Source organism: Dendropsophus ebraccatus, chromosome 11 (assembly GCF_027789765.1).
Source record: "Dendropsophus ebraccatus isolate aDenEbr1 chromosome 11, aDenEbr1.pat, whole genome shotgun sequence".
NCBI lineage: Eukaryota > Metazoa > Chordata > Amphibia > Anura > Hylidae > Dendropsophus > Dendropsophus ebraccatus.
The window spans coordinates 41,751,492-41,767,322 of record NC_091464.1 but is presented as its reverse complement, the minus strand read 5'-3'; positions in this window follow the sequence as shown (position 1 = coordinate 41,767,322).

Sequence of the window (15,831 nt, the reverse complement as noted above, 5' to 3'; positions counted from 1 at the left end):
CTACAGGTTCTTTTATAAATTTCATATTAATTGCTCTACCTTTAGCCTGACAAAAACGTTCAGTTTCTTATTAAGTTTCTTATTTTTCTTACACAGGACCAAAATGTAGGGGTAGTTTGTAATGTTCTAAAATAGCAAGATCCGCTTGTGTAGTCTGAAATAAGAGAGTTCCACCGGAGACGAATGGCTCACAAGAATAATACAGGACAAGATCCTACCCTACAAAAGACTGAAAATTGATGTGTACGTGTAGTCACCCCCTTTCCACCCATGTCATATCGAAAAGGCTGAGGTCTGTGGGGATGTGCACAGTATCCCAAGACTCTAAACTTTGTTTTGCTGTAGGAATTGGCATACATGGAGCACAGTCAATTTTCTACTCTAGGCCGTATTGACAGCTGCTGCTGACCCTGGGCACTAAACCTGAAGACGCCCCATCTTCACTCACCAATTAGCATCATGATTGACCATCATATTGATATCGGATCAGTCTTAGGCCTCGTTCCCTCATTTACTGTATGACACCACAAGCAGCCGAAACCAGACCCTCATGAGGTAACCAATAGAAGTATGGCCAATAATCCACAGCACATGACTACTGGGGAAGAAATTGGAGCGTGGTTTCGGCCACATGGATAAAACCACCATATGCCTAGTGGTAAATACAGCCCTGCTCTTACTGGGGGCACATTTTCATGTGGTGGAGGCAGCATGTCCGAAATGTGGTTGAAAACTGTACAGACAGTTGTTTACCTACAAAATCCTGCACTCACAGGGTTTATTCTATAGTTTTATTCCATCTAAACATGAGCGTGGGACATTTGATTAGCGGTGGCCCTAAGGCATGGATACGGCCATGCTGCATGCTCAGGTTTGGACAGACCCAAGCGTGCTCGAGGTTTGCTCATCTCTAGTATGCATATGTTTTTGTTACAGTCTCTAGAAGAGGAAGAAAAAGGAGTGGGTACTGTCTCCTTTGTGAGCTATGTGCTCCCCCGATGTCAAAAGTAGGAAGTGGTTTTACTAATGTGAATCGACTATATACATTATATATTGTATAACAATAATCCTGGTTTCCTCATTCATCTTTGTATTTCCAGATGGCCGTTTAGCTCTGCATGAAACATCATATTAAACATTCTTTACACATGAAGGTGACAGATAGGTATAAGTGAATTTCTATATTTGTCATCCGCCATGTTAACCCTTTCCTAAAGTATTGAGAAGCAGATAAGACCGCTGGTAATTAATTGATTTAGAATGTGCATATGCTTGCAGAATAGCAGACTGCTGGGACAAAATTATAACGTGATTAAAATATTATTCTGGAATCAGCACTCGGATCACATTGGCAAACATTCACAAAACAAATCTCATCAGAATACGAATTCAATACTAGAGCAAGCAATCCATTAGTCTTTCATTGTAGAAGAAGTCTATTTATGTTAAGGAGTAGAGAATGTTCCAGTGTTCCGACCGTCAATTGTTAAGTGACCGTGTTCAGGAAAATGTTTATAAATTAGTGTCCAGATGCGCAACAAACTATGACTTCATAGAATTGCCTGTTCCTTGTTCAGCGAAGGCTTAACAGCTTGCTACATACCTCACTCTTGGCTCCATATGCTTGTGCGCAATATTGCTTTAATGCTTGCTGATAAATTAACTACTGTCCCTTCTGTTCTGTAAAATTAGTAAGTGTGCATCTTGCATTTTGCAGGATGTATCTTCAGAAAATAATTCAGATATGCAAAGTTGCAGAGCCCTTCAGTTGGCCTCTTCTGTAAAAAAAAAAAAGTTCTGCAATTAAATCTATTAAAACCGAATGTACCATCGCTTTGTGTTTTTTTACATAAACAGACCGACCCCAATGTGGGGATGCGGGTGGCGTTGTCCTTTTTTTAACCGCTGCCCAGTTCCTGCGCTCTGCACCGGCCTATTCGGCACTGGGGACAGGCCCACCGACTGCCAGTGTGATGGAACCCCCTCCCCTCTGTGAATCGGCATCATTAGAATTGTGTGATCCAGGTCACAGAGGGAAGATCGTCACACTGGGGCCCACGGTTCCTCCCCCAGTGCTTCAGCTTCATATCCAGATGGTTCTCGGTAATAGACCGGCGCTGCCATGGAGATGCTGGTGCCACAGTCCTTTTTTGAACCGTTTCCTGTTTTCCGCGCATAGTGCCAGTCTATTCATGTAAAAAAACAAAAAGCAATGTACCAAGTGGAACATTCACTTTAAAAGCTATGAATGACAATCATTAACAAGTCATTTTAGGAACTTATATGGGTTGTCATTTTGCTTTATGCAAATAGAGTTAAGAACGAAGTGGTACAGTATACTATAGGGGGTAAACTAACTATTCAGTATTTGGACACTGAGTGTTATAGTGCCTTACAGTTCTCTATTTAGAAATGGCACATTTATTTGTATGGGAGGTTTTATATAGAACTCAAAATCCCCTACTTCCTGCTATAGAGAACAATTCAAAAGTAGTGTAAGAGTACAGCCATCAAGTCCTGATGTAGTGTACGGGAGCTTTAGAAATCTGTATACAGTGAGCCCCACCTAGTGGAGGCAACAGACAGTCAGGATTTTTATCATTTAACTCTACAGCTGTATAAATGATTTTTTCTCTGCAATATTGGCCAGAAGAATCATAGAAGCAAAAAGTAATAAATAAATTTAAAGTATACCTATAGTTTCAAAAATCATTAAAAACATTTACACTTTAAAGTGATTAAAAGGTGGTTTTAGAGTTCACACTACTGTTATTGAGCTTCTGAGCCCCTTCATGGTGCAATGCTATTTCCACCCTTACGTCTCTAGCCGGTCCCAGCTCAAAATACTCCTCTTTGCAATGGCATGACATATGCTGGAGAAAGTTCACTGGGCTGAACAGACTGCCACTGTACTGAGCTTACACAGAACAGTATTAGATGTGGAGGTAGATGGGGTTACTGATGCGCTGGGTTTACAAGGAGCAGCAGTAGGATCACAGGAAAGAAAGGATTACACTAAGCACTGAATTGCCACTGTTGCTGCTAAGAAGCTATATACAGACAACACTGCAGCAGTGTGAACATACACTAGATCATCTCCAGCAAAAGTGACCCAACAAAACAGAGCACATGGTAATTCTGACCCCACAATTTGTCCTGTTCTACAGTATATGTAACAAAAGACTAATTTCTCCTGACAACAGGCAGTGGACAAGCAGATTGCAGGGAAGGGAGACACCTAGTGGCTAAGACTTCTGAGACACAAAAATGATACAGTACATACATCGGATGGCTTACAAGGCAGATAGAAGAATGTATGCTCTATATATTACAATGAATTGATGATATATCACTCAATCCCAGAAGGTATGAAGGTATACGAATGCTAGTAAACAAGATACTCCAAGGTGCTTCAATAAATAGTAACTATATATATATATATATATATATATATATATATATATATATATATACATACACATATACTGCAAGTACAGATTTGTAGAAAAGACTGTGTAAAAATATATATACAAAAGTGCACAAAAAATGATGAAGAAATGAGTATACAAGAAATACAAAAGGGAGTATACTTAGAGCTCCGGGTGGGAAAGTATTCTGCCTGGTAAGACCACTCACCCAACGCTGCGTTTCGCTTTACAAGCTTTGTCAAGGGTAGTGGTAGTCAGGTTACTTGCCTATTTAATGTGAAACAGGAAATAATTTACATGTTGATGCAACCACATACAGTATAAAACTATGGGGGAGATTTATCAAACATGGTGTAAAGTGAAACTGTCTCAGTTGCCCCTAGCAACCAATCAGATTCCACTTTTCATTCCTCACAGACTCTTTGGAAATGAAAGGTGGAATCTGATTGGTTGCTAGGGGCAACTGAGCCAGTTTCACTTTACACCATGTTTGATAAATCTCCCCCATGTTCACAGAATTTAATACAGCGGCGAACTGCGGCTGTAGAAAATAGACATGCTCATTATTTTCTGCGGCCGTAGCGTATACTGTGCATATGCACTATGGCCATGGTTGCATTGTAATCAATGCAAACGTATTGTTAATGAAATTGTTGCGTTGTGTGAACATAGCCTAAAAGGTAAAGCAGATCTGGTGCTCTATTCTCTATGTTAAAATAAATAAATACATTAAATGCATTTTACCTGTTCCATTCTTTTCCTATACTTTCTTTCTGTTTTTGGTGGAGGGATTGCATAATGCATTGTATGCAATGTAAGTGCGCACAGAGCTGGAGTGTCTGGTGTGTGCTCAGCACTGTGTATTGTAATAGCAGAAGTATGCAGTGTTTGTACTTTGCGCTGGCTTTGCTTATTTTGCTGACCTTTAAGAAGCTCTTCATATTGTATGCAGACATTGAACAAGCATGCAGATTTTTTACAAACTATTTGAATATCTTAAAACAACCCATCCCGTAACCAGACACCCAAAGCGTTCAAATTATATTGCCGGTAATGTTTCATAAAGTGTTCTTGCATAATAATCTGGAAGTCAATAGTGCCCCAGATTATAGTCTTAGAAAAAGGAGTCAAACCTGCCTAAAATGTAGCTGTGCACTAAAGATATAAAAGATTTATAAGCTTCTACACTATCTGCAGACACATCTACCGCAGCGACTAATCTGCTAATCATAGGAACGCATAGGGGGCCCAATATGTAGGAAATCCGATGAACAAAACATGCTAATGGCGGCAATCATTTAACTGCTTTATTGATTACATAAAAGCTCTATTCATTTCGGAAATATTAATACCATAGATTACCTAGCTCTGTTTAGTCTATGGTACGGCTGTAATTCATAGGAACGTTAATACACCATATATAATATCTATACATTATTAGAATTTCTATATAAATGCCACGCAAATATAAAAAATATAGTAATATAGAAAAGCTTTATTGTGTTTCCTTTACTTTATTCCCTAGAATATGTTTAATACCATCATTACCCAGGCCCGATTACAGCCAGTTTTTACTATATTCTAATATTTCCAGGAGGTAAAACACAACTTATAGAAAATATATTCCAAAACATTTTTTTATTTTTATGATGAATAGAAGCATTTACCAAAGCAGACATGACTGACCCTCCTTCACTTATCAAATTACCTTAAAGCATTGCTTCACCTTTAACTTTATGTCATTCAACTAGATACCATATCACAGGTTAGTACACTTCTAAGTTATGCTACCAGTTCTAGATATTGCTGGGTCCAAAGCCCCAGAATCCCCTTCTACCCAGGGCTTGCACTGATAATTTATGATTCTGGAAAACACAGTTTTCATGTCAACCAGTGTACAGTATCCAATAATGGGATAATCAGAAGATAATCGAGCCATGTAAAAAGGGTTTTTATGGGCAAAACACATTGATGTCTATACACTTGAGGATGCTTGTCAGTCCATATAGATAAGTTATAAACTAGGACCCATGTCGGTCCCTACAACTAGGACCCGTGTCGGTCCCTACAACTAGGACCCGTGTCGGTCCCTACAACATAGATAGTGTAACGGAAACCATCTCTGGAAAAAAAGGAAAAAAATTATAACAGAAAATCACATCCCAATGTATCGGGTAAATAATGTTTCCCATCTTGTAGTACAGTGTTCTTCACACCTAACCTAACTAGTTTCGGTCAATATTTTACAGTGACCTCATCAGGGGCTATACGGTGGCATGTATATTGTTATCATCATTATGTCACAACACAGTAACATTCTGTTATTAGATATGTAACAAGTTAAATCACATATGATAGCATGCCAATGGCAGGACAGTTGTGGTGTCGGAGTTCACTGGTGACATTGTTCCCTCTGCATTACCGCTCTCCGCAATGAACCTGATTCCCGGATCAGACTGTGCAACTTCAGCTCCTCTCAGTTTCTGAGCATTTATTTCAAACACAAACTGCCTACAGGACTGAATAATATCTGCAATCAGATGTAATGCATTGCATATTCTATTATGTCTTTTAATATGTGTTGTGTCTAACTATCTGACTACATAACCTTTAAGTCCCATCAGCAAGAAGTTATTCTGCCATGTTGGGTTTTCCACTTTCTTGGACAGCTTAAGACCAAGGTTCCTTAAATTCACCTGAGGAATGTTTCTGAGGGTCTTCTTCTCCAGTACAGATGTTCCTCCACTTTTCATTACATTGTAATCTTTGTTGTTACCATTGTACACACAGGACATATAATCAATAAGACCTAATAGTATATTTATGAGTCAATCAGAAAAACTTGACCCTATTGGCAAGTGACTGGCTCCAAGATTAGTGCCAAATGGGGCTATTGCTTTGCAAGACATTTATCTGAAGCTGAGGCTAATGCTCATTTTATTGGGGTCAGATGTGTCGACTGTAGGAAACACAATCCAAGATATGAGACAGCATTTTCATATTTAAAGCAGTCACTACAATACCAAGAAGGTCAGCAGCACAGGAAAACCAATGAATACAATGCACGCCTCACCAAACTGGACCCAGGTCAAAGTAATACAATCCAAGATATCAGACAGCACTCATATCTATCTCATATCTTGAATTGTATTACACAGACCTGGGTCCATTCTGGTGTGGTGTGCTTTTTGTCCATTGGTTTTCCTGTGCTGCTGACCTCTTTGGAATTGAACTATGGTAAGTGACTGTAGGAGTGATTACACTGTCTTATGCTGCGTTTACACGGAGCGATAATTCGCCCGATCGTACGATTCACAAGTAACGTTTTTTTTTCATAACGATCAGCATTTACAGGGTACATATATCGTACGGAAATTCGTTTTGCGATTGTTTTGTGATCGCTTAAGCCTATCTCACACATTGGTTAAATCGGCAAACAACTGTTCACACGGAACAATCTGCAAATTTTTTGCAAACGATCAACGACGATTTGAGAACTTGTTGAAAGATCAAAATGAACGATTTCTCGCTCGTCGTTTGGTCGTTCGCTGTGTTTACACGTACGATTATCGCTTCCGTGTAAACGCAACATAAGGCTAGGTTCATATGGTGCAATTGAGTCAGCATATTTTCTATAGCAATTACCCAACAATCAAATCTAAGTTGGTATGTAACTGCTTTAGACAATACACAGACTATGCTGCTTGTTTCAGTGTTGCACACCTATTTATGCTATTTCAAAAATCTCTATTAACGTCTTAATGACAGATGATGGGTTGAACCACTCAGGGGGAGTGCGGCCTTAGGCGTCACGGCCGGTGTGAGCCGGCTGGCAAAGTACATATGTGTGAAGAACGGATATGTGCATTGCTTATAAGAATCCTCTAGGAGGACTACAGATTAGTATTTAAAAAAACATGTTTTTTTTTTAATGTATAAAAATCTCATCCTATAATAAATGTTTAAATCACCCCCCCTTTCCTATTTATTAATAAGCATATGCACTGTATTATCACAGCATGTGGAATTTCCAGAACTATTAAATTATTCTTTTTTTTTAATCACATTCAGAAAAGATTACTACAGAATGGCATGCAATATCAATCGGCTGCTTCTAAGGCCAGCGGGATATTGTCATGCATTAAAACAGCCAGGGACTTTGGGCACAGGGATATAATATCACCGCTTTATAAACCTTCTAGGTTGAACTTGATGGAAATGCGTCTTTTTTCAACTATACTATGTACTATGTAATATAGTTACCACCAAAAAGTGCCAATTTGGAATGTAAAGTAGTTGTGTCAAATCTTATATTGAATAATTTATCAACAGATTTTTGCAGTTTTCATTATTTTTCCTATTTAATTTTTTCTCCACCATTTTTAGTTATATGTTGCTCCTGACCATCATTTTAAGTTGAATTTGGTTCACAAAGTTTAAATGGTTGGGCAGTTCTAAGGGCCTATTCATATGTAGTGGTCTTTTTTTTTAATGCTTTTATTTCCATGGTTTTGTTTAATAATGATGCCAGTGCTGTGAGGCAGGAATCCAATGTTCTCATGAGAAGCAGGCTCCCCCCGCCCTCCCATAGCTGATTGACAGCTTTCTAGATCCATAACTGATGAAAACGTGAAACGTAAAAAGCCTTAAATTGTAAGGGAAAACTTTAGGAACAAGAACTCTTCCTCTAGATTCTATTTACATCCGGTAATGAAATTTTCTGCGGTCGACTGACAAAACAATTTTTATGGATTAGTTACCAAATGCTATAGTTGAATTTGGCAAATTGGTTTGAAATTGGATTTTAAAAGCTTTGTACATCTCTAATGTTTAGTTATAGACAGCCACCAAACCAGGCTGGATCTATAGTGATGGATGAGCAGCGGAACTCCCTATGAGTCATTGCTGTCATCATGGCCTTGGATATAATTAGTATGGATGATGTGATTTATCTAGGAACATTCATTTCCATGAAGCATTCCCATGATTCATAAACAAGTCATTTGTTATATGATTTACAAACGTGATTCATATGCTATTATTCCAAATCAGAAATGTAAGTCGAGGCTACTGGACACAAATGGGAAACCTGGAACAGCCCCCCCCCCACACACACTACCTTGTGCTAGCTATAATGGTAGTGACTTCTATATTACAGAGGGGCCATCACAGACAGCAGGGCCCAGTGCAACCTTTACACCTTTTATAGCTATACCTCTCTTCCCAGGGTACTACTGGCTGTACTTGGGCCCAGCTAGCAGTTGGGCCTATTGCTACCATCCACCTACGTCCCAATAAATTCCCAATTTTGGCAGTTTATCCTGCTCAGCATTCAGCCATTAAAGATGCCTAAAGAGCAGGGACATTTCCCTGTCACATTGATCACTAAACACAGTGCCTTATGTGAGCCCTGTGCTTAGTGCACTGCTGATGGCTGGCTGAAGACCAGGTCATTGATAGATTCCAGAAGAAGAGTGACATGAGGAGGGAGTATGCCAGGAAAAACACCAATATGCATATAGACATGCAATTTCCTGGCATTCCCCCCCATAGAAGTCTGTAGGAGCAAAAACACCACTAAACCACAAGAACATCACATTATGGACATGTCCCCCTTTTACCAAGACCACACCCTTTTGTCAGACATTGGGGGAAAAAGCAGTTTAATTTTGGCAGTTTTCTATTCGTTCTCCATAGTGTCTTATAAAATGTCTAAAAGTCATAATAGATGTGGCTCAAGTCATATAAGTCAGGTTTTTTTATGGCTCAGATTTCTCCAGAATTCCAGAATTCTGGTGCATTTGCAGTAGTGAGTCTGGCCCATTGAGTGAACCTGATTTTTACAAATTGAATCTCCTATAATGTAACATCATGCAAGTGATAGATGTAAATCTAAAAGGACAAGTTGACATATAAGAGTGTGTTGGCCTGTTATGTGTAAAGTAGTTAGATGTCCATTAATAGGCTTATACAAGAGCCACTGATTACAGCTGAAACTCCATCAGAAATCATTTGCCGCATTTCCCAATGGGGAATTACCGTCCTGAAAGGAAATTGAAAAGCTCTCACAGAAAGGTTAGACCCCAGGTGACCTTTCCCCTTATTGGGAACACGTAGATTAATATGATTAAATTGACTTCACTCCTGAAAACATGGAGAGCAGAAAAAGCAGAATTGTATCTCTGTAGCCACAGTTAGAAAATAACAACATGGATCAAGAGGATTGCTATGGTCATCTTCTCCAATGTCCGCACTGCTTTTAATGTATGCATTAATATTAATATAGCTGTTAAAGGGGTAAACTGGTATCTGAAAAAGGTTATTAAAAAAAAAACTTTAAATCATCCCAAGACATATAACACTCTATAGTGTTACTACTAATAGTACTGACTTCAGTGGCTTTTGCATCAATCAATCCTGACAGGAACTAGAAAATAGAAGAACTACAAAATCTATATTGTCCCTGACTCTTCCCTCTCTCCCATGGCAATGCTTCATCCTCTGATATCACAGGAGGCTTGGCTGGATCTTGTCTCTGAAGTCTAGCCCCTGGCAGGAGTGCTGGGGGAAGAGAGTAGGCAGGGTGGAAGGACTGTGATGAACAGCTGAGGGAAAGCAACATATTCTTGGAGTTGTAGTACGGAGCGACTACTCAACCAGTAAGTTCAAGCGAATGTACCAGAAGTACATTCGCTTTAAGTTTTTCATATAATTAGAACGCAGCTGGCACAGGAAAGCCAGTGCCGTGTCCTTTTTTTTTTAACCGCGGCCCCACGGAGGTGCCGTTCTATCCATATGAAGAATGTGTCAGGGCAGGTGGGTACAAACAGACAAGAAACAGTGGGCCCTGGATCTGCTCCCTCCCACTGACCCTACCTATTTGCCTTAATCGACCCTAGGCGGTCGCGGACAACCACGAAGAAGTTCCCTTCACTACGTATGTGAACACACAGAACAATTCAGACAGACAAAACACAATTGGAATAGTGGAACAAGCCGGGTCAAATCACACGGGCAACGCGGTAAAAAAATAAGTGAGACAACGCATAGTCTAAAGGTCAGGCGGAGGTCAGGATAACGAGTAAGTCAGGCAAGAAGGAATAGGACAAGGTTCACAGGAGTAGACAAGGGGGAGCTGGGACCAGGAGAGAACCTAATAACCAGCACTGGAAGGTGATACTGACTGAACTTTATACTAGATCAGGAGCCCGGACCAAAGGCTGATTGGTCCGGCCTCCTGAATCCAAATACACTGCAGCTGGTGCACTGCAGGCTGAGCGGCAGGGAGATCTGTCACTCAGCCTGAGTGTAACAGCACTTAGCTGCTTGGCCGGGCGGATTCTGCGGGCGAGACCCGCGGCTCCCTTGGTTGCTAGGGACGCCATCGGGTCTCCGTGACGTCACCCGACCTCGGCAAGGAGGGCGGCGCTGCGCTCCGGCCGGGACAGACGCCAATGGATCGCGGTCAGGTAAGTTGCTGACATTACTCCCCCCTTCAGGAGGGGCCTCCGGACCTATACTCAAGGGACCCGGCTTAGATGGATTGCATGTATGGAACTGTTTAACCAGACGAGCGGCATGCATATCTCTGCTGGGAACCCACGTACGCTCTTCCGGACCAAACCCTTTCCAATGAACCAAATATTGCAAAGACCCTTGTACCCAACGAGAATTCAAAATTCTTTCCACCTCATACTCCAACTCCCCCTGGATGACCAGTGGAGCAGGAGGAGGAGACGGCGCAACGGAGGAACATACTTTTTCAGAAGTGATTTATGGAATACGTTATGTATGCGAAGTGATGCAGGTAGTTTTAGTCTGAAGGTAACAGGATTAATCATTTCCACAATGCTGTATGGACCAACATACTTAGGTGCTAGTTTACCAGATTGTACCCTTAACCTCAGGTTTCTAGTAGACAACCAGACTTTTTCTCCTACAGCATATTGATGGCCAGATATGTGTCTTTTGTTATCATGTTTTCTGTATTGTTCTTTTGCTTTAACCAAGCTCTGATGAGCTTGGGCCCAAACTGTGCACAGTTTAGAAAATATGGCTTCAGCTGAAGGGTTAACTGACTCAGCGGCATGAGTAGAGGAATACCTAGGATTAAAACCAAAATTACAAAAGAAAGGCGACATACCAAGTGAGCGTTGTTCATGATTGTTTAAGGCGAATTCAGCAAGAGAAATAACATCCCTCCATTTATCCTGGGTATCAGCCACGAAACACCTCAGGAACTGTTCCAATGACTGATTTATCCTCTCGGTTTGCCCATTGGTTTGCGGATGAAAGGCTGATGAGAAAGATGACGAAATGCCCAACCTTTCACAAAATTCTCTCCAAAACCTTTCCACAAATTGAACACCCCTGTCCGAAACAATGTTCTCTGGAATGCCATGCAAACGAAGAATATGATTAATAAACAACGTGGCTAACGTGCAAGCATTTGGTAGCTTGGACAGAGGAATAAGATGACACATCTTGGAAAATCTGTCCACAACTACCCAAATGACAGTTTTTCCCTTGGAAAGGGGCAAATCAGTAATAAAATCCATCGAGATATGGGTCCATGGTCTCTTAGGAACCGGTAGAGGTTGTAACAACCCCTCCGATGGTCTGCGAGGGATCTTAGACCTGGTACAAACCTCACAGTAATCAATGAACTCCTTCACGTCACGGGCCCAGTAGGGCCACCAGTAGTGACGCGAAAGCAAGAACTTGGTTCCTGCCACCCCTGGATGGCCTGCCAACACAGAACTGTGAATCTCCTCCAAGACCTGAAGATGGAGATTCGGAGGTACAAACAAACAAGAACTCGGAGTATTACGGGGTGCTAGAGACTGAGACTCACCAATCTGAGACACTAGGTCCTGTTGTAGAACGGACACAACGACACCAGGGCTTAAAATTGTATCGGACTGGTTCCTAGAAGGATTTTCAATGCCAAAGCTACGGGACATGGCATCAGCCTTGACATTTTTGGAACCAGGCCGGTACGTGATCTCAAAAGTTAAACCTGGAGAAGAACAAGGCCCAACGGGCTTGACGAGGGGTGAGACGTTTAGCGCTGTCAAGATACACCAAATTTTTATGATCAGTGAGCACGATAATCTTATGTCTGGCACCCTCCAGGAAGTGTCTCCATTCGTCAAACGCCATTTTAATGGCCAACAATTCTCTATTGCCAATATCATAGTTACTCTCGGCCTGAGAGAACTTCCTGGAAAAATAAGCAACAGGACAGAGGTTAGTAAGGGTGTTAGAACCCTGGGATAGCACTGCCCCCACCCCCACCTCGGATGCGTCAACCTCCACTATGAAGGGACGTTCAACATCCGGCTGAGCCAGCACTGGAGCCACTGTAAAAGCTCGCCGAAGTTTATCGAAGGCCATGATCGCCTCTGGGGACCAATTAACCAGGTCCGCCCCTTTCTTCGTCAAGTCAGTAAGGGGTTTGGCCACCAGGGAAAAATCCTTTATAAACTTTCGATAATAATTAGCGAATCCCAGGAACCTTTGCAGGGCTTTCAGGTTACTGGGCCGCTCCCATTTTTCAATGGCAGTAATTTTTAGTGGGTCCATAGCAAAAGAATTAGGGGTAATATAATAACCCAGAAAGGACACTTCTTGAATACCAAATTGGCACTTCGATAACTTTGCGCAAAGATTATTCTGTTTCAGCAGCTCCATTACTGTACGCACATGCAACACATGGGAGACCCAATCGGGTGAGAAAATCAAGATGTCATCTAAGTAGACCACAAGAAACTGACCCAGATGTTCACGAAATATGTAATTAACGAAGTGTTGGAAGACGGCCGGAGCATTACATAACCCAAAGGGCATGACAAGATATTCAAAATGACCCTCTGGGGTATTAAAGGCGGTCTTCCACTCGTCCCCCTCCCAGATCCTGATTAGATTATATGCTCCCCTTAAATCCACCTTAGAGAACCATCTGGCACCAACAATTTGATTAAACAAATCAGGTATGAGGGGTAATGGGTGTTGATTTTTAACCGTAATTTTATTCAGCTCCCGGTAATCAATGCAAGGCCGAAACCCACCATCTTTCTTGCCAACAAAAAAGAAACCTGCCCCCAGAGGAGAAGACGACGGACGTAGACTGCGTAGACTGTCCTTAATATATTCACACATGGCTTCTCTCTCTGGGCAGGACAAATTAAAAATTCGACCTCGTGGGTATTTGGCACCGAGAACTAAATCAATGGCACAGTCATACGGCCTGTGTGGTGGCAGCCCCTCCACTGCCTTTTCGTCGAATACAGCAGCATAATCTGACAAGAATTCCGGAATCTCCCCTTCTGCCTGGGAGCATTCCGCAAGCGATACAGCAATACAGTGGGAAGCGCACCCAGGCCCCCACCGCACAAGTTCCCTGCTGGACCAATCAAATACCAGATTATGTTTTTCCAGCCAGGGCAACCCCAAAATAACATCAGACGACAAATTATGCATCAAAAGGAAGTCAAGGTTCTGGATATGAACCGACCCCACCTTGACCTCCAGACAAGGTGTCATATAATCTACATTACCTTGGGCAAAGGGGACAGAATCTGCTTCAGTGACATTCACTGGACGCTGAAGCAACAGGGGACATATCTCCAAGCCAGAAAAAACATTGGGTTAATAAAATTAGCTGAGGCACCAGAGTCTATCTGGGCATACCCATTAATATTCTTATTACCCAACACTAGAGAAATAGGTAACAGTACTTTATTTTTGAAGGTTACCTGTGCGCCTGAAAGACCCCCTCGATAGTCTCTCAGGCGCTGGAGTTTTCCGCCGGTGGTCCTGGCCTGGACGAACCCTATGACCTGCCTTCCCGCAGTACAGACAGAGATTGTTCTGCAGCCCATCTGGCGTGGGCATAACAGGAGTGGATGGTTTGGGAAAGGTGACTGGAGACGTCGAGGTCTTGGGGATGTCTGGAGTACCTTTCTCACGCTGTCTGTCTCTCAGTCGTCGGTCCACTCTGATGGCTAACGTCATACTCTCTTCCAATGAGTCAGGGGAAGGGTACGCCACCAGCATGTCTTTTAGTCGGTCACTAAGGCCCACCCGAAACTGAAATCGGAGGGCCGAATCGTTCCATGTAGAGAGACCGCTCCACTGCCAGAACTCAGAGCAGTACTCCTCTACGGGACGTCGGCCCTGTCTCAACCCTGTCAGCTGGCGTTCAGCGTTGGCTGCACTGTCCGGGTCGTCGTACAGTAGACCTAATGCTGCAAAAAACTGGTCGGGGGTCCGTAGGTCAGGAGAGTCAGGTGATAGGGAGAATGCCCACTCCTGGGGTGGCCCTTGGAGAAGGGACATGATAATGCTCACCCTCTGAGTCTCATCTCCTGAGGAGCGAGGGCGCAACCTAAAGAATAATTTGCATCCTTTCCTGAAAGCACAGAATTTCCTCCTGTCCCCTGAGAACTTATCTGGGAGCTGAACGGGTGGCTCAGGGGATACTGGGGAGGTCACAGTGAGTTGTCGGGGTGCCGTCTCTTGTTCCTGGACTCTGCACCATGGTGTTAAGTCGCTGCATTTGGTCCACAATATTAGACATGGCGGTCCGGTTGTCCATGAAGCAAATGGCGTAATTTGGGCTGGTTATTCTGTCAGGGCAGGTGGGTACAAACAGACAAGAGACAGTGGGCCCTGGATCTGAATCCCTCCCACTGACCCTACCTATTTGCCTCAATCGACCCTAGGCGGTCGCGGACAACCACAAAGAATAACAGCACTCAACTGCTTGGCCGGGTGGATCTGACTGACGCGAGACCCGCGGCTCCCTTGGTTGCTAGGGACGCCATCGGGTCTCCGTGACATCACCCGGCGCTGCGCTCCGGCCGGGACAGACGCCGATGGATCGCGGTCAGGTAAATTGCTGACAGAATGTAAAGCGAATGTATTACTGGTGCATTTGCTTTCAACAAAATACAAAATACAGAACTAAGACCCCCAAAACAAATTAATTTTTGGTAGTTTCAGATGTGGTACAGGTAAGCAAGAGTACCCCTTTCAGCCCTTGTTCCCATGGAGCATTCTGATGCATGAAAATGGCATGTAATGTAAGGTGGAGGATATCCATTGTATGGGGGACCTCACTGCCCAATGCTATGACCACCATGACCAATTTTTATGGACTTGTAGGACAGGGCAGTTATAGAGTCAGGCAGGAAGGTTCTACATACAATGGATAGGTTTGTTTGTTTGCATTCGATAAGTGTAGAGAGTGTTCAGGTTCTATACACTCTATAGGGGAGATCAAGGCCAATCTTCTCTGCATAATCCCCCTGCCGCATGCCAATCTTTATCCGTATTAGTATTGTCAGGATGTGGGACCAGTGAGACAAGATACAGGTGCAGCCCTGAAGCTTGCGCCCAC